This window comes from Ctenopharyngodon idella, chromosome 9 (assembly GCF_019924925.1).
Source record: "Ctenopharyngodon idella isolate HZGC_01 chromosome 9, HZGC01, whole genome shotgun sequence".
Classification (NCBI taxonomy): domain Eukaryota; kingdom Metazoa; phylum Chordata; class Actinopteri; order Cypriniformes; family Xenocyprididae; genus Ctenopharyngodon; species Ctenopharyngodon idella.
In genome coordinates, this window is record NC_067228.1 from 4,282,466 (window position 1) to 4,303,594 (window position 21,129).

General features: G+C 35.0%; 1 protein-coding gene and 1 long non-coding RNA gene across 15 annotated transcripts in view; both read left to right on the top strand.

The window, feature by feature from the left end:
* b3galt1b (UDP-Gal:betaGlcNAc beta 1,3-galactosyltransferase, polypeptide 1b) overlaps window positions 1-21,129 on the top strand; it is a 185,226-nt gene that overhangs the window by 130,384 nt on the left and 33,713 nt on the right. The window lies entirely within an intron of this gene.
* Window positions 6,947-21,129, top strand: part of LOC127518482 (uncharacterized) — a 241,839-nt gene continuing 227,656 nt past the window's right edge. The window contains exon 1 of the long non-coding RNA XR_007931575.1: window positions 6,947-7,045. This is a non-coding gene — a long non-coding RNA (uncharacterized LOC127518482). The remainder of the gene's footprint in view (window positions 7,046-21,129) is intronic.

Sequence of the window (21,129 nt, forward strand, 5' to 3'; positions counted from 1 at the left end):
TGTGGAGCAGCCTGCTTAACATTCTCCATGCAAGCGTGGCCCGATAATGAGGGAACGCAGTTCAGACTCACAAAATTTCACCATGGTCTTTAGATCCTATTAACTCTCTCCAGAGAATCTCTCCTTGCACAGGTTAGAGAGAAAAACCTGGCGGATCCAATCAAAGCCTTATTCTAATCACATAGCTGATTATAGCCATCATCTTCCGCCAACAGATTTCAGGCATTCTGGGAAGTGTCCATCCTGATGGGGTAGTTCAGAGGACAATGAACATTTGAGACATATACATTTTGCATATACGTGCATTACGTTATCATCAGTGTATCCAGAACTCATTACCGTAGGCCTGTAACAGCTCAAGCCAATTATAGTAAGACAATTTCTGTGATCACGTCTAGATTAAATGAAGGTGATTGTGACTATGCTTTGAGGATTGACTTTCTATGTGACTGTGCGAATCACATAATGCATTTACATTTTTTAACTTAACAGACTGTGAATGTAGAGCGCCATAATGGCATCTCTTTAGATAGAAGGTACACTCTAAAAAATGCTGGGTTAAAACAAAAGTGGACAAACCCAGTGATTGGGTTGTTTAAACCCAGGCTAATAGGTTGTTTTAACTCAGCGGTTGGGTCAAATATTTGCCCAATTACTGTAAAAAATTACTGTATTGCTTGCTAAAATTGAATGGAAATTAACATTTATTAATACGTTTAATGAATAATAATTAATAAACATTTATTAAATTAAATGTCCACATTTTGATTATTATTTTTGCCTCTAGTAATTATGTGTCTGATTTTTAATTTCCAACCTATTTTGGGTTCATTTTAAGCCAGACATATTGTAAGTTTAAATAAAACTGCCCAGCACATTGGGCAAACATTTAACCCAACTGCTGGGTTAAAACAACCCAATTGCTGGATTTGTCCATTTTCAACCCAACTTGGGTAGTTTTTAACCCAGCATTTTTTAGAGTGTAAAACTAGATCTCTAGATACAGTTTCAATGGAAGTGTAAGCCACTTTCAAGGTCTGTCAGGTGAAAATTGTAAGTCTGATTGCTTATAAAAGTAATAGTACACTTCTCCTTTATAAACGGTTTGATTTCTGCTATTAATTACAAACAGTGTAAGACACACTGACATTTAATACTTAGGGTTTGTTCCAATCACTAATATATTATGAGGAATTGTAATCATGATGATTGCATTTGCAAGAACTTCAAAATGTGATCTCAAACTGGATTTCAGCATATCTAAGGGGAGCATTTGCATTGAAAAATGTCTTTGAGTTTAGCAATCAGGAAAATTTAGTGGTGATTTTTTGGTTTATTTGGTCGTAAGTGAGGCAGCAGTTATTTTGCAGCAGATAATGGTATATTACTTTGTTCCCCCATTGAATTCCAGGCTTGAAAACTAGCCGTTATTTCCGCATTTCATTTTAGCATGATGTGAAATATCAGTTAATCTCCCGTGAAGACCTAGTTTTAGTGGCTCGGAGGTTCACTGTTGTTTTGACACGAGGCAGTCCCACTTTGCAAAATTACAAGTTCAGTTCCTGGCATTATTGGAACTTGTTTGAGGTTTTTTTTTAGGGCTTATTAAAACAAATTGTGTGATTGTAACATGCTTTGCGAGAGATCTCTCCATCCTTCACGGCTGTGCTCTTCTGTTCCTTTGGAAATGCATTATATTTGCTCCCAATCTGTTTGTTGGCTGCCTCTTCAAAAATATAAATTCTGTCATTATTTACTCATTCTCATGCATGAAGCCATATGGAGAATTGTGTCTCCTCCTCCTCCTCCTCACACTTTCTCTGCCATATCTCATTAATGTGTCACAGCCAATGCATAGAAATAAAGCCTTTGCGTTTTGTTTCCACACTGATTCTAATCATTAATTTCACTATAGATCTCTTATACCCTGATGTGCAGGTCTAATCCTGTAGAACCTCATATGCAGTTTTGTAATACATTTGTTATATGCTCTTACAATTTCAGTGAATGGCTGAATAAAACAGGGTCGATATGTAAGACGATCGATTCTCTATTCAGTTGCACATATTGAAAAAGTGCATCATTTGAACAATAATGAGAGTCTACTGTGGTGAAAGAGGCGTCGTAATGAAATGAGTTACTCTAACTGTAAAGGTGGTTAAACAGTGTGAAAGTGTGCAAGATGTGTTAAAGGAATAGTTCACATTGTCATCATTTACTCACTCTCATGTCATTTCTATACCTGTGAAAAGGAGACGATTTCAAGAATATTCTGAGAGAACCAAGAACATCATGAGAACCAATGGCATTTAAAGTCTGCTATGATGCATCTAAAGCTGATATTTTTGAATTGAGAGCGACAACAGAGGTTTGTCTCAGTCTGTTTCTCACACAAAACTAGCGTATGGCTTCAGAAGACTAGTATAGATTGCACACAAGTCGTATAGATTACTTTTATGAAATGTTTTTAGAGTTCAGCATCCATTTTGAAGATGTTTTTGAAAGAAGTCGATTAAGACTGCCTTTATGTGATCAAACCAAGCGGCAACCTTCCATTCTCTCTCTTGAAACCAACAATGAAGTGACTTAAACTGCAGTTCATCGACTGGCAACTAGAGACAGGCTCCAAAAGGGAGTCAATCCCATAGACCCCCATGTTAAAATGCCCAACTTTACAGAAGAAAAAAGTATGTTTACAGCCTGGTACAAAAAGTGGTTTTGGACTAAATAGCTAACTTTGTCCTTCATGACAACTGTGAGGGGGGTGAATTTTTTTTATAACTCATGCGTTTAAATTATATTAATCCTTAAAGTTCTGCATAATTAAGGGCGTGGCCACTTGAGTGACAGGTGGATTGCCACTGCTGTCTGTTAGCATGTCTTGACTTGACATTTGATATTCAACAGTGTTTTGATCTGCCTGCATTGACACTATTCTTTAAGAGCTGCTGTGCAGCCAAACAATGTACCAGTTATCAATGTAAAGCTGCTTTGACACAATCTACATTTTAAAAAGCGCTATATAAATAAAGGTGACTTGACTTGACTTGACGTCACCTCAGCTAATTCCAGCCGCTGAACTTGGCATCGGAAGATAAACAGAACACACGTTGTTGGATCGTCTTGGCATTGGCTAAAAGTTTTATCCATCAGATTTACTACAATGTAAATGGCTGGAGAATATGCCTCTCAAGACACCACAAAATCCAAAAGCACTGCTTGGATATTAACTAAAGCTGCTGCACTATTTTGAAAAATATACTTTGGACGTGGGCTCATTTGTTTGTGAGAGTCTAATGTATACGATCATATACAGTTTTACAACATAAACCGTGTTGAGATTGCATAATTTCTTGAAGAACGATGATGGAGAGCAGATCGTTCAGAAGAAATATGACTCAAACAATGGACAATATATCAATATTTCATGGATTTAACGCTTTTGTGGACAAAAAGTGCTGTTGGATGTTTTTCAACGGACGCTTATCATGGACATTGTACCCAAGTGTGACGGATTGGATTCACCTCACGATCGCTATTTTATTACAAAGAAGTCCCGTTTTGATTTTGTGTGTTGTCATTTGCACACCCGACACTAATACTGTTGCTGGAGCATCTATATCGTAAAACAAATACCGTAGACAGTGACCCTTAGAACTTTCAAATGATGTATAATTTATTATTATTTTAGATCAAAGATAGATAGAAAGCTCCTTAGCCTGAGCTAACTTGATCACGTCAAGCTAGGCGGGCGTGGTTTCAGGGAACCAGGCACCTCAGCTCCACCCACGTCCCGCCTCTTTGCCCATTTTCGGTTATCCAGGAGTGACGTGCGGTGAAGCGCTGCCAAGATGGCGCCGACTGGCTCCGCCCAATTTGAGCTTCAAAAATGCTCTTCAGAAACCTATGGGTGACGTCACAGACACTACATCCATGTTTTATACAGTCTATGGATCAAACATACAGTAAAAACAGTAATAATGTGAAAAATTATTACCATTTAAAATAACTGTTTAATATTTTAATACATTTTAAAATGTAATTTATTCCTGTGATGGTAAAGCTGAATTCTGAATGTCACATGATCCTTCAGAAATCATTCTAATATACTGATTTGCTGCTCAAGAAACTTTATTTTTATTATCAATGTTGAAAACAATTGTACTGCTCAATATTTTTGTGGAAACTGTGATGAATCATGATTATTTTATGAATACAATGTTCAAATGAACAGCATTTATTTAAAAATAGAAACCTTTGTAACATTATAAATGTCTTTACTGTCACTTTTGAACAATTTAATGCATCCTAAATAAAAAAAAAGGTTGTATTAATTATTTTTTTTAAGTCTTACTGACCCAAACATTTGAATGACATTGTAAATGATAACAGAACTTCCATTTTGGGCTGAAATATCCCTTTAAAGACAAATATTAGAACAAGTATATTTCCAATTACATTGTCTTGGTCGTGTTTATTAAATATGCCTGAAACAGATTCATCTGAGTGTAAACAGCTCTATTTCCTGCTGATTTCAGCCAGGCTCTTTGGTGGCGAATGTGTGAGCTAGTAAATCATTTCTCCACAGCAGCAGTTTGAGTGTGTTGTGTCCATAGCCGCAGAGCCGTGGTGAGTGAAGAGACTCTCAGATACCAGACAACAGCTGCACCATCTGCTGCGGGTTTAATGACTACCTGCGACGGAGGAGAGAAAGAGACCAAAATGACAGAGAGAGACAGATGGAGAGAGTAAAATAGAGCAAAACTGGACCTGGGAAAGGAGAAGAGGGACAAAGGAGATAAAGAATAAATACTAGAAGAGAGGATTAGATCAACTCATCATCTGAATGTGAGATGATGCGGCTCAGAGGAATAGTTTATGCTAAACATAAAATCAAATTGACCCCATTTACTTAATGCACATTCATGGTCTTCTTGTGCACATTGTTCCAGTTTTGTTTGTTTTCATAATCTTATCGAAATGTAATAACTTGCTCTGCCTTTGAAACATTTTGCTTTTAGGCCATTTTTTTCCCTCATTTTTCAGATTGAAATAACCTCTATAAGTTAAGTTTAATAAACTGTATGGCTCATTTCATTTCATTCATTCAGCATACATTTATTAGATATTAAATTTTAGATTATGTTTTTTCTAGTACCTAATTTTAATTTTTGGAGGCTATTTTTATGGAGGGCCAAATTACTCAAAATTAAATCATTAAATAAATGTTGAAATATTATTATTATTATTACATAAAAAATAATTCCTTATTTTATTTCATTTTAGCATTTGTTTGCGCTCATTTTTCATTTTTAGCATTATTTTTGGATTGCGTCAGTCGACAATAGTGGGCGTCACCTGTCAAACTTGAGTTCTTTGGACTTTCTGAAAATGAAAATGACACAAGCTCATGCTTAAACAGAAAAGCAATCCAAAAATAATGCTAAAAAAATGCTAAAATTAAATAAAAGGTACATATATTAAATTGTTTTGGTGATTTAATAATTAATTTAATTATTTGTATGTTTTATTAACAATTTAATTATGTATTTAATCATTTATTTAAATATTTCAATGTTTAATTAATGATTTAATTTTGAATAAATTGGCCCTCCATAATTTTGCCTTTGTCTGTTGCCTCTGAAGTCACAGTGATCTTTCTTCTCATATAAAAGAAATTAAAAAGGAAATGTCAAGTCAATAATTTATGTCCATGTATTAATTTAATGAGCAGGATAATGTACTGTCACCCGGCCATTATCACAGCGTAAACAGAAAAACCTAAAGTGTTGGTCTGCTGCGTGTTCACAGACACAGAGCAGACGTCACAACTGTCTAGAGCGCACACAGATAATGAAGCACATCTCATTGAAAAACACACTGATACTGCTGATACCACACACAGGCCCAGATGTTGATATTTACTAACAATCTTCAGTTGTGCCTTCTAGAGTGTGATGATACCTTAATCACATCTTACAGTATAATACCAGCTGAAGAAGAATCACGACTGCACTCGAGCTGTTTAGATGTTCTGTACCATTTGTACTTTGTTGATTTATTCTGTATATTTTACATACAAATATTTTTTATTTTTACATATTTGATCATTTTATATATGATTGAATTTTTATATTATACATAAATTGGTATTTTACAATTTTATTATATATATGAGCAATGTCACACGAGTAGCCTAGTAGAGTGTTATGAGAGAGAGAGAGATCGATGAGTGCATTACCTGGATCTAGCTGATATTCTTCAGATCAGTCTTATATTATCAGTGTCATACTCACAAAATCAGTTTGAATGTTTGCTGAGGAAAGCAATGTCTTTGTCTTTGTCCTTTTAACAGTTAAGGGGATTTCCCATTTTTCAATGCATTTGTAAGTTGTGTCTTATAAAGAATTGGTTAAAGTAAAAACGACATCCTTGTTCACAACCTTGTGTCCGTCCATTTCAAAATAAAAGTCTTTGCTACTGACTCACTTCATGAAGACCGTCTTTGCTGCCATCTAATGGCGCAATAATGTAACTTTCACTGAAGTCGAAATCACAATCACTAATGGACCCTTTCTCAATACCAAATATGGCATGTTATTTATAAAATATTATTTTAGCAGCACTAATTATAGTATAGGATTTCAGTTAAAAGGACCTATTATGCCCCTTTTCACAAGATGTAATATAAGTCTCTGGTGTCCCCAGAATGTGTCTGTAAACTTTCAGCTCAAAATACCCCACAGGTCATTTATTATAGCTTGTCAAATTTGCCCCTATTTGGGTGTGAGCAAAAACACGCCGTTTTTGTGTGTGTCCCTTTAAATGCAAATGAGCTGCTGCTCCCGGCCCCCTTTCCAAAAGAGGGCGGAGCTTTAACAGCTCGTGCTTCGGTTGCTCAACAACAGCAAAGCTGGAGAATCTCACGCAGCCAAAATTGTCAGGATTGTCAGTAACGGTGTTCAGCCTTACATTGTTCAAACCGGAGTCGGACACTGATGGAGAGACTCAGGAAGAAGTTACAACTTTTAGAATGAAACTGGACGTTTCTGAATGGTTAGTGGATAAATTTATGTAGTTGCTGTGGAGTTGATTCAACTCATCGACTAGCATGTGCCGTCATGTTATTCTTTTGTGCAAATCCAGTGTTGAATTGACCCTCGTTTGTGAAGCAGTCCGCTGTAAAATGACGGCAATGGTAACAACACTCTACTACAAAAACTCTTCCTCTTCTCTAAAACAGCCCAACATGGCCTCACCCCCTTTGTTGCGTGTTCTCATCGGTAGGGTCTATGTAAATTTTGGGGTTAGTGATGTCACCAACCCGGGAAGAAGCTTGTTATAGTCCCTACCAGCCATTTGTTGTAGTCCTTAAACAGTGATTTCTGTAAAAGAAAATATCTCCCTTTGCATTGAACTTTGAGCGTCGAAACTTTGCAGATGTTCTTTATGCTCAAACTCCGTCGGGAGGAGCCGCAGCGGATGGAACCACACGGCGGACTGTACACTAGTGCCTACTGTACAATATGAGCTACTTCCTGAAATGGTTGAGAGAGGAAATATTTGGCCTTTAGGGCTTTAGTCATCTGTTTGACTGGAGGAGCTTGTGTAAATGAGTGTGTGAGATCGGCCTGGAGAATTCAGTATGTCTTGACGCAGGCCAGCGCACTCGTCTTTATTTAGAGCTCACTTGCAGATCTCATCACCACAATGTGGGAGAATATGCAGTCGAGCCAATCCTGACAAACAGTTTTATCAATCCAGGCCGAGGAAATGAAGCAATATTCCTGAGCCTGGAATGCGTTCTCTTTCAAAGAAGATTCATGTTTACTTGACATTTGGAATCTGATTTCGGCTCTGACATTTCCTGGGAGATGATGAGGATGTGCTCACTGTAGTGATACATTATTCAGAAGAGACGGCCGTGGTCATGTCTTATTGCATCACATTTCTATCACGATATTTTGAGTGGATTTTCGTTTGTTACTCATGAGAAGTCAGACACAACCTCTTCAAAACAATGGCTGCCGGTGGGAATTGTACTGGTTCTGGTGCGTTAGGTAAAGGCTGGAGCTGTTCTGCTTGATCATGGGACTGTAATCGATCAGAACCGCACCATCATGAATTTGTGGGTTGATTTGGGTTGTTCCTGGAATGTAAAGAGAAAATATGTACAAATCGTTTTTGGTTTTTTGTTGTTGTTGTTTTTTCTTTGTTTTTCTGGTCAAAATTTTGGAATAATAAGATTTTTTTTTAAAGTTTTTGAAAGAGGTCTTTTATGCTCACTAAGGCTGAATTTATTTGATCAGAAATACAGTAAAAACTGTAATATTGTGAAATATTATTTGCATTTAAAATCACTATTTTCTATTTAATTATATTTTTAAATGTAATTTATTCCTGTGATGCAAAGCTGAATTTTCAGCATCATTATTCCAGTCTTCAGTGTCACATGATCCTTCAGAAATCATTCTAATATGATGATGTGCTGCTCAAGAAACATTTATGATTATTATCAATGTTGAAAACAGATGGTTGATATCTCAAATTTCCAGAAGTCACTGAATCCGTCTAGCATTGAGAACTAGCTGACAATACATGTTAAAGTTTGATTTTTGCAGTAAATTCACCTTTTTCTGTGTCAGATCATTAAAATGAATAGCCCGGTTGTTGAACCATGAGGTCTGGGTGTCAGGGTTAGGTTTTGCTCAGGTTCTGCGCCTTGAGCGCTCTGCCTCTGGGTCTTGTTTTGGAGAATGTTGACTGGACGTGTCAAAGCTGCACGTCATTTCAGATAGTTTCTCCTCGGACTGCCAGCTGTGAACTTCAGGAGATCCTTCAGCTGCAGTGAAATGGGTGAAATGTTTATTTCCTACTTTTTCGTCTGAAATCCATTGGCATAAAAATAATAGCACGAGTTATTGAAAAATAGCTGATCGATTTCACAAATAATGATAGTATTGCCACAGCAATCGTATATATGACTAGAACAAAAGATGATTTACATTAGTACTGTAGGTCAGAGATCTACTGTCATCACAAGCTGGTCATCATCATGTAGTGGTCAGAAATAATTTAGAGTTTATGTGTTGACATATTTTCATAGTTTTTGTGGACTATATAATAGACTTTAGTTAACATCACATTTATTTATTAGTCAGTAGACTTTAGATTACATCACATTATTTATTTATATTTAATTATTCATTAAATTTAGTTGGCTGTAGTTAATGTCACATTGTCTATTTCTGTATTTATTTATTTATTAGTCAGTAGGCTTTAGTTAATGTCATATTATTTATTTATTTATTAATCATACGTAGACTTTATTTGACATCAAATTATTTATTTATATTTATTTATTCATTAACGTTAGTTGGCTTTAGTTAATGTCACATTATTTATTTATTTATTTATTAGTCAGTTGGCTTTAGTTAATGTATATTTATTTATTTATTTATTTATTAGTCAGTTGGCTTTAGTTAATGTATATTTATTTATTTATTTATTTATTTATTAGTCAGTTGGCTTTAGTTAATGTATATTTATTTATTTATTTATTAGTAGACTTTCGTTAACATCACATTATTCTTTTTTTAATTTATTCATTAAAGTTAGTTGGCTTTAGTTAATGTCACATTATTTATTTATTTATTTATTAAAGTTAATTGACTTTAGTTAATGTCACAATATTTATTTATTTATTTATTAGTCAGTAGACTTTAGTTAATGTCATATTAATTAATTAATTTATTTATTCATTAATCAGTAGGCTTTAGTTAATGTTTATTTATTTATTTATTTATTTATTAGTAGACTTTAGTTGACATCACATTATTTTTTATATAATTTTTGTTATTTTTTTATATATATAATTTATATTTATTTTAATAATTTATTAATAAAAGCTAGTAGGCTTTAGTTAATGTCTATTTATTTATTTTGTCTATTATTTGATTATTTATTAATTATTTAATAGTCAGTAGGCTATAGTTGACGTCACAGTCTTGATTGAGTTATGATTTGCTATTTGTTATTAGTCATCCCAGAAAACATTTGATTACACAAAAATTCTGATACATGAATGCAAGATGAGTCATCAATATTTTTAGTCCAAAAAAGTACAATTAAATAAAATGAATAAAATACAATTCATTATATAACAACATATACAAAGTATTGTATAAATATATTAATCTATTAATAAAATGTAAAATATCTAATTAATAAAATCAAAAGCAATCAATCAACACACATTTGTAAATAAATCCATTTGATTTCAGACAGAAATAAAGTGGCTATAATAGCCTGTCCAGAATGTCACAATAGAAATGTGGTGTCAGAAAAGACGGCGCAACACACGCCCATTTCCAGTATAAAAACTTTTGTTGATTAAAATCGGAGCAGTTTAGTTTTGAAGCTCTGCTTGCGTCCAGTATAGACGTAGTTTCACAGCACGACTGCACTTCCATCAACCTGTAAATCATTGCAGCTCTGTGATTAGACCACAGAGGTGGACGATCAATAGCCACATTCCTCCACACTTGCCCTCTCTTTCTCTCCCGTGTCCTTGGACTGGTGTCCAGAGAGTGAGCGTCTGTTTGACCGCTGCAATTACATCAGAGATGAAATGAACCAGACCTATCAAGAAACAGTCTCCATATGGTTTCTGTCTCTTAAGGCAATTACATATCGAAGAAGAACGGATGACACTCATTTTCCACAACATCTGCACACTTCTGTCCCCTCATATATCTGTTTCTCTCTGTTCGAGTTGCGATTGTTTGTCTTACAGATTCATCTGCATTCTGCAGAGACGCTGCGCACATATATATATTCTTATCACAGCATGTCCCAGCCATCAGCCCAATCAATTCCTGTCATGCTTCATTCTCCCCAGAGCTTTGACTTATTAAAATACTTAGATGGAGTTTTGTAGCTTCGCTTTGTCACTTACGATTTTGTGTGTTTTTTAAACGGTGGGAGAGGAATCGCTCTCACCTTGGATGACTTCCACAGGCGATCCGGACTCCAAAGGAATAATCACATTTGAAAAAACTCTAAAGAGACTGTGTGAGAGCTCTCAGGCGTACTTTGAGAAGACACAGTCTCCTTATTTGAAATTGATCTGTTCCTTTATTGTAGGAATTGCAATTATGATGACAAATCTCAGACCTAGCTGGAAGGAAAGCGGAAGGCAGGCCTCGAGTGAACTAATGTTTATAGAGAGGATTCACTCTGTAATCAATCTACAAATAACACCTGTGATATTGGATATGGATGCAGCTGTGTTTTCATTTGCAAAAGGTTGGCTCTCCTTGTTGTTCATTAAAACTGGCTTACGTGGCATTAAGGGGCCCCGAAATAGAGCAGCAACATTGATTTATTGTAATCTGCCTTTGTGCGTAAGAGTTTTTGATATCCTTTGTTTAATTTGTCACCGCTACATCCCGACGGATAAGATGCCTCTTATCTTGAGATCGCCTAAATCTCTCTTGCACTTTCTCTTGCTCGTGCGTTCACCATTGAAGAGAATGATAAATTAGAAAGCAGAGGTGAGATGTTCTTTTCTGTAGCAGGTGCATGCTGACTGATCTTTCTGCAGAGAAGTGTAAGTGTTTTTTTCTGTTGAGCTGAAATTAATATGCCATTTTCAGTGTACAGATAGCTCATATATTATCAGCCTTTCAGAATCCTGTGCAGTCTTAGGGGAAAAATTGCCATAATGCAGCATTCTCAAACAACTATTGTGAGCTGTCTCATATACATATACATTTATAAAATGGTTATTTCCTGTCCTTGATTCTGATTGGTCAATAGCTGTGTTTTATTCATGATAAAACACGGCTATGGCAGCTTCACCCAACGGTTCTGTGTATCACTACACAACACCCTTAGCAACCACTCTTAGCAACGTAAACGTTCTCAATTGATATTGTTCATTGAAGCTTACTGTAGAAGAGTATTGTGAGAAAGAGATCGAGTGAGCGAGTTTATTACCTGCTTTCAGATTTAGCATTTTCCTTCAGGTCAGTGCTATGTTCATAATAAAAAATCTGTTTAAATGTCCGATGTATTATCTTGTCCTTTTAACAGTTAAGGGGTTTTCCCGTGACTGACAGCGCTAGTCAAAGCATTTGTCAGTTGCGTCTTGTTCTGTGTTCACAACAATTCAGTCTTTTCAATGTAAAAGTCTTCGCTACTGACTGACACACTCATAAAGACAATCTTTGCCGCCATCTAATGGCGTGATAATGTAACTTCTGTTGCTGTTCACGGTCAGGGACTATTTTTTCCAGCGGAAGGAAGGCTTTTAGTGAAAGTTTACTTCATGACAGTTGCATTGATACTAGGGATGCACCGATATGATTTTTTGGGGCCGATACCGATATTTGTCACTTCCTCTCTTATTTGAAATTTTGCCATCAAAATAGATATTTTGATCACGTTTTAAATAAGCAAAATTCAAAAACACCTGCATTAAAATATACTAGTAGGTTTATTGCTGCATCATCAAATAATTTCTAATGAACATCGATTGGATCCATTTAACATTCAGCAGGCCTACATAAAAACAACAGAACATTGATACATATGAAATAAACAGTGCTTTTTAGGTAGGTTTAATAGTTTTCAGGTACAGAAATAAAGTAAACAAATGTAAAACAGCACTGCATATTCTTCACTGTATAAATTATATACATATTAATCCTTCTTTATTGTAACAGGCTTTATTGTGATTTGTAAATTGAGCAAAAATTGGCCGATAAATATCGGCGGCCGATACATCGGTGCATCCCTAATTGTTACATATTTTTGGCTTTAATATTTGTATTGTGTGATAACCGTTTTATAAAAGCAATAATGTACTCAAGGCTATAGTGCTGTATCGTGAATAAGTCACGTCTGAAGGGGTTGCAGGCACTCACAGCCTAACAACGCCCTTCAGCCGTGATTTATTCACGATACAGCACAGCCTTAAGTACCTTATTGCTTACATATATAGTATATTGTATGTATAACAAATATGAAATTATTACATTAAATAGATACAAAATTATAATTATTGTTTATATATGTATAATAACAAATATTACATTTAAATAAATAAAAATGAATATATATGTGACCCGTGCTGGGAAAATGAGTTGGAATGCGCACGAGCTAATTACGAGCTACAGGCAAAACAAGTCAAAAATGTCAAGTTTTCACAAAAATGAATTAAATAATCCCTCATCTATAGCGCACGCACAAAGACGCCTCAGACAGCGCGTGATTCCGATATATACACATATTCAGAATTCAAATATTAAAGTAAAATATTGGAAAAAAAGTTGAATATATAGATATTTGGTTTTGACGAAGTGTGTGCCAAATTAGGTGTTATTAACAGAGATTTTAAGGTTTGGTTGCTAGGTGATTTTGATTTGGAATGTTCAGAAAACTTTAACTCTACTTTAACTAAACTTTAATTGACTTTGCTGACTCCATCGACTTTAAACAGGTGTAGCTCTGTCATTTTTTGTCAGATTCCAACAAATCATACATCATTTTGAAGGTTTATTAATAGAGATTGTGAAAATAACAATAACCAATTTTTGAAAATTTGCTCATTGCGACTCATTTTGCCAGCACGGGTAATATACACTATATATATATATATATATATATGGGTCAATGACATGATGCAGCTTTTTTTTTGTCCAAAGGCCTTAATAATAACAAAAACAAAGATATGACACAAAGTATGTAATACAACTAGATCTCTTTTATTGAATCCAAAAGGTTTTAATTATATTTTGCTACATATAAAGGTATTTTAAAGATTTTTAAAGTGTCAAAAGGTCATTCGGTTTAACCATCCAAAGGCCAATACAGCCATTTCATTTGTGATTAAAATATCTTAAAATGTAATAAAAGTATATATTTTTTATTCTGGTATAATTTTATAACATCATATATCAACATAGCGCAAAATGGTATTAAAATTATGTGTAGAAGTCGTTGCTTTGTTATGAGAAAGAATGTCTGGAAAAATGAATTTCATTGATGTCATTTGGAGTAACCAATATAAAGGGACCATTTTGGATCAAGTCATGCGGTCAGTATCATGTGACAGGATGTGACATCATTCAGACACCTGCGAAGGACCACATGATCGTGAAGCAAACTAATTCTCTTTTAACTATTTGAAAAATTCATGTTTTCACTTGCTCATACGCATGTCCCGAAACATCAGGTCATTCGGTACAACCGCTATAAAACATGGAAAATGTTGTAATATTTTAAAAACTTGAACTAAATATAAAACCTTTGATTGTCCTTTTGCTAGCTAGCTAGATATCAGCCTGTTAGCATTGTTTGAAAATATCGTCATTCGGTATAACCAAAAGTGTCATTCGGTAAAACCGAAATTTTGGTTAAACCAAATGAATTTTTTGGTGACAAATTTTGTCCATCTTGTAAAAAATGACAAAATCAATGTTAATTGATTATAAAAACCACATAATCTTTATGAAAATAATCTTTTAAAAACCTTATTTGTCAATTATATATAAAATAAGTCATAACAAATGAATGATAAACTTCTCATTATGGAGTAAAGCAAAATGTCTACAGTCTGACACATTTCTATACTGCATGATATACATATATACTGCTATACAGCCCAGCTATAGCTGCAATCATGATAGCTTGGCTGTATTTAGTCCTTGTTGTTCAACTTTTTGATAGTTTACTTTAGTTTACTCCTTTACATATTTTATAAAAAGCTTGATATGATTCACCATATGCAGTGTTTCCTTATTTGCATTTTGAGGTGGAGGAAGAATGGCACACTTAATTGGACAATAACTTGCAACTGTATTTTTTTGGGAAGCTCCATCTGTCACTATTGTGTTTTAATTAGAGACAGTGAGAGTTTGATTTGTGACTCAGATTCTCAAGTTTTTCCTCAGCATGTTCGTGTCAGCATGTACACTTTTCTGTACCTTGCAAAATATAATAATAAATGCTAAACTAAATTCTTGAGTTTGACAAATTATCCTCAGTAAGTGGTAATATTGTTAAATCTGCGGTGCGGGGGATAGTATACAGTGTGTGTTCACAAGTGCATTGCGTTCACTGGAACGAAGGTTCGAATTTGGCTTGTCATTTAAAGTAAGAGGTTTATTTTAGTATTATTAAGATACTATAATAGTTTTTATTAATATTTTGAGTTGAGTGTTCATTTATATATTTTATACATATATTTTTTATTTATATTTTCAATTTTATTTTTAGTTAAAGTTTAAGTCATTTTTATTAGTTTATGTTAATGTCTATATAATTTTCATTAAAATTTAAGTTTCATTTTTAGTTTTTTTAGTAGATTAAGTTAAACTAAATAAAAATGAGAAATTCTAATAAGAAAGTACCTGAAATATTTTTTTTTTTTTTTTAGTTAATGTTTATTTTTTTATAAGTAACTCAGGTATATATATATATATTTCATCATTACTCCAGTCTTCAGTGTCACATGATCCTTCAGAAATCATTCTAATATGATGATTTTCTGCTCAAGAAACATTTTTTTGATAAATATATAGTTCAAAAGAACAGCATTTATCTGAAACAGAAAGCTTTTGTAACATTATAAATGTCTTTACTGTCACTTTTGATCAATTTTATGCATCCTTGCTGAATAAAAGTATTCATTTCTTTCATTTCTTTCCAAAGAAAAAAAAACTTACTGACCCCAAACTTTTGAATGGAAGTGTGTAATGTTACACAAGCTTTCACAAACATACTACAAACTCACTCGGGTAAAAATGTCATTTCTTTTGCCTGTAGATCCAGCAGGAGTAAATAGCACTGAAGGAAACACTGATCTATTGTCTGTAGCTCAGCATGCACAATTTCAGAGGCTTTCAGGTGCATTTGTCCACAGCACTTTATCTACAGAGGCTAATGGTACTGGAGTGGCCCTCACCATACGCTTAAAGTGGCTGGGACTCACTGAAGTTATGTGCACACGACTTGCACACTATGCCTACTGCTTGATCATTACTGATTATACTGTACCTACTGCTGCATTTCCTCCGTCTGCCTCTCCAGTTGACTGTCATTGTTTTAGACGTGTTTAATGATTTATTTACTGCTTGAGCTGTGCACGCAGCTCTCACACCTAGCGTGCAGCAGCAATATGTCCTGGAAAGCTCTGCGCATGGCTGAGGCTTCAGGCCCATTTACCTTCAGTTCAGTTCAGCCGAATGGACGGAAGCTCCTCTCCTGCCTGCTTGTAATGTATTCGTTGCCTGTTGTGTATTAGTCCCACAGCGCGGAAGATTGGCTGGGACGACCGCAAGCGTTTGTCTAGCAGAACATAGCAGGGTTTGTGTTGAGGTGAACGAGGAAATGCAATGAAAAGAGAGTTATCTGAATGAATTTAGGCCAGTCTGTGTTGTTTTAGCACCCAGTTCAGGTTATGTTTCATCTCTGCATCATTTGATCAAGATGAGAAGATTTACTGCTGCCATGAAAATGTACATAAATGCATGAGTTTTGTGAATAAGACAGGGGGATGTAAAAGGGAATTTAATGATTCCAGATCTGAGTCTTTTTTTAACTTTCAAAGAATTGATATTTATATTGGAAAACATTATTGATTTTTTTCACAATGAAAACACTGTGAAGAAAACTTGCTTAATAGCAGTAGTATAGCCTAACAAAATGTATAGGCTCAATGTTGTGTAGTCGCATAAAGAAAAGCTTGCAAGCAAAGATAATGAGCAAATCGAAAGCCAGGTGTTAATTTTTAGTTAACTAAGAAGTGAAATTCAAGGTCTGACATCTAGCTTTATTGCAGTTTTAACTGCACCATGTGAAAATACAGTATTGTCATCATAGGGGCAAAAATTTCATAGGGAAAATTCCATGAGATTATATTAATAATAAATAAATGTGAAACAACTCTTACAAAAAGTGTTTTCAAAGACTTTTTGACCTTAACTACAGTCAAACCAAAAATTATTCAGACATTTTTAAGTGTTATCTGACATAATTAAGCATCGCAGACACAATGTCAGTTGTCGTCCAACATTACTTTCTATACAAGAAAAAACAATCGATTCTTATGGAAAGCCATCAGGGCCAAAACATGTGAAACTAATGTGTAATTGCGTGTAAACGTGCAAATTATGTGTTAACATGCAATTATGCCTTAACACGTCAGTTTCACACGTTTTGGCCCTAATGGCCTTCCATAGATTATTGCGTTCCAATGCCCATTGTCGTTTACAAATCACAGCGACACCCTACGATTTATTTGAGTTAGTAGTTACATTGTACTTACCCAAATAAATACTGATTAAAGGGTTAGTTCACCCAAAAATGAAAATAACGTCATTTATTACTCACCCTCATGCCGTTCCACACCCGTAAGACCTTCGTTAATCTTCGGAACACAAATTAAGATATTTTTGATTAAATCCGATGGCTCAGTGAGGCCTACATAGCCAGCAATGACATTTCCTCTCTCAAGATCCATTAATGTACTAAAAACATATTTAAATCAGTTCATGTGAGTACAGTGGTTCAATATTAATATTATAAAGCGACGAGAATATTTTTGGTGCGCCAAAAAAAAAACAAAATCACGACTTATATAGTGATGGCCGATTTGCATCAGGAAGCTTCGGAGCGTAATGAATCAGCGATTTAACACGGGTGTGGAACGCCATTAAGGTGAGTAATAAATGACATTATTTTAATTTTTGGGTGAACTAACCCTTTAACAATTAATTAAAAACATGCACTTACTATAGAGTTACAGTTATGGTTAGGTTTTGGTTTAGGGTTAGTTACTTGTAATTATGCATAATTTACTGTTATCACTATAGTAAATACATTTAGTAACGTGTAACTATGTGATGTCATTGAGAAGGTGAAACTAGCAACTGAAGCGTGAAGCATCGCAAACATAACATCAGTTGTCGTCTAATATGATTCTATATACGAGATATATAGAATATAGAGATATATAGCCATATGTTAACGCTTAATTGTATGCAAATTATGTGTTAACATGCAATTATGCATTATCACACATTTTGGCCCTAATGGCCTTCCATACATTCTTGCGTCTCAACGCCCATTGTCGTTTACGAATCATAATGATACCCTACGTCAAACGGATCATACCAAAACTGGGCTGATATTGTGTAGTCTGAACCCGGCATAAAAAGAACTGACCATATTCATTCTGTAATGGGAGTAGCCTGTTTCTCAATAAAAGATTCACGGTGTTGCAATGTTGTTGTGTAGGTAGAGCAGAAAACTTTCTAAGACGGTTCTGAAATGGTTCTAACACGTGCATTATTCCACCCTTGCGGAACACCGTAAAGTGATGAATGCATGTGTGAGAACCATTAACGGAATGAACCATTTGGTTCTGGAATTTTTTTGAAAATGGAAATGATTCTGAATAAGAACCGGTTCTTGGCTCCCAGTTTAAATATGTATAGATAGCGCTCAGTTAAACTGGATTACAGGGGTAAGTTTTTCCATTGAAATAAAGTACTGCAACTGGTGAGTGAATTCATCCCTTTGTGTGTTCAGAAAAAGATGAGGCCATTCCGCTGTTTGCAATAACAATAACATTATTGCTGCTATGCTGGCACGCTTTAGGCACAGTTTTGCATCATGCTGCTCCATTTTGCTTCACAATTTTCACTTCTCTTCATGTAAAATCCAATATGTACACCTACACAGAGTTCTACGTATGATTTGGGGCTGATCTCAAAAGTCCTGATGTGTTGTGCTGTGATTTTATTCTTAAAATTGTAGTAATAGTCTGGACGTGACAATGAATCTTGATGTCTTTGTTAAGACGGTTGTACCAAGAGCACATTTATGATATATTCCTATTGCTACATACTGTATTGATTCTTTTCCGTTCATTGATTAATTTTATATTAACCCTCTGGAGTCTGAGGCTGATTTGGGGCCCTGGAGAAGTTTTGACATGCCCTGACATTTTTAGTTGTTCATAAACATATTAAAATATATCGTACTGACCTCAAACTTTTGAACGGTAGTGTGTATATACAAATTATTAGGTACTTGCGGCAGGCAGTGGAAGCAAACTCAATAAAATCTCCCAACAATAAACAACAGCAGCAGCAGCAGCAAGCATCAGTGACTTCACATCAGTTTATGTTTCGTTCCATATAGTGACTCTGCTGTGAAGAGGCTCAGATGATACAGCTCACCCTCATATGACCTGCTCAGGAATGATGTGGATTGCCAGGTGCTCAAAAGTAATTGGTGCTGTGTGACAGAACCCTTAGGTAAACATATGGTCCTATTTGTGTTTGGATTCTCTTGCGTACCTGACTAATTTATATCTTCGCCAATTGGTTGGATTTCATCTTTGCAAGAAGTCTTTAGTGTACTCAAGGCAATGCACTTCACCTATATCTCAATAATACATTTTGTTAGATTATGCTTAAAAAAGGTAAACTATGGGCTAAGAAAATGTAATTTTATTAGTATTAAGATATATTTTAATATCTTATGTGATTTTGCTTTTCAGGTAATCTTTTCATGATGTTTAGATATTTATACTAGATACTGATTAACATACGCTTGACCAAAAAAATGGATGCACCTCTTGATGGAACATTTATTTTTATCAAGAGGTGCATCAATTTTTGATCAAGATCTTGACAAATTGACAATGCAAGAGGTGAGCACTCTGTAAAGTCTCCTCCAGCACATCCCAAAGACTTTCAATATTTTAAAGTCTGGACTCCATGGGTCCATAGGTGCCATGGTTGTTTAAAGGGGTCATGAACTGCGTTGTTTTATTGTTTTATAATGTTTCCTGGGGTGCACTTATAATGTTAGTATGCTTTTTACATCAAAAATGGTCATAATTTAGAAATAAAAGGCGTTTTTGCTACCCTGATTTCAGCCCTCTGATTTGAACGCTCTGTTTTAAGGGGCGTGTCTGCTGTGAAACGCCCACTGCTGTGATTGGCTAACATCTTTCCATTTGAAATAGCCAAGTTTTACTCTCTTGAAAACTTTTAGCGTGTTTTATTACAGCTCTCAAGGTTAACTATTCATGAAAGTGCTGCATTACATTTAGATTAATGGTATTATATTTAGATTGTGGCATGAAAGGTTGCAGTGATGAACAGCCAATCACAGACATGTTGTTGAGCACATGAAAGCAGTGATCTTGTCATTGCAACTCAATTTCTGCACACTAACAAATGCTTTCATCATAACTAACAGTGCAAACGCAATATAACTAAGAGATTCATTGAATAAAACAGGAATTTTGGCGCAAGTCCAGAACTCAGTCACTGATAAACTCCCGCTGTTTGATTGACAGCTCTAGCAATTGTAAAGGGAGCGTTCTTTGATTGCTTTCTTTATATGATTTAATCACTATTTAAATAACAAATTATTTTCATCCTACTAAGAGAAACAACGTGAAGTTGACTGTTTAATCACTAGTTTGATTTACTGACACAGACAAAGAACATCTGACTGTATATGAATCATTACATATCAGATCAGGCATTAGAATGAACACAGTTACTTACATGTTGTTGCATTACTGTCGAGTCCATATCGTAAAAGTCTGTTTGTAAAGCCTGCGCCGAAATGCTATTGATTTACCAAAGAATCCACATTGAAATACCGAATACAAATAAATAATGCTCAACTGAGACATTCACATTGTTGAAAATAAATAACCATATTCCTAGCATTAGGATCCTTTGAAAGGTAATGTTATTTTCAGTCCTGTATCGCTCTTCTCTTCTCGTCATCTCACTAACACGGCAGTGGGCGGAGCTAACGTTGCAATGATGAAGTAGGCGTTGATTTCTTCTGTGGAGGCGGCATTTCACCTATAGATAGGTACAGTCGTTCGCTGGGCCTGGTGTCAATAAAAGCTTTTATTGGACTAACAAGGACTAAAGTTTTCAGTTCTGAAACTTACAGGATGTTCTTAAAGTATGATGACCTCTTATATATCAAAAACCTCAAGGAAAAGATGATTTCTCAGTTCGTGACCCCTTTAAGAAATGAAAAGCTACACACTCCATCAATTAGGGTTAGAAGAACTGTTGCCAA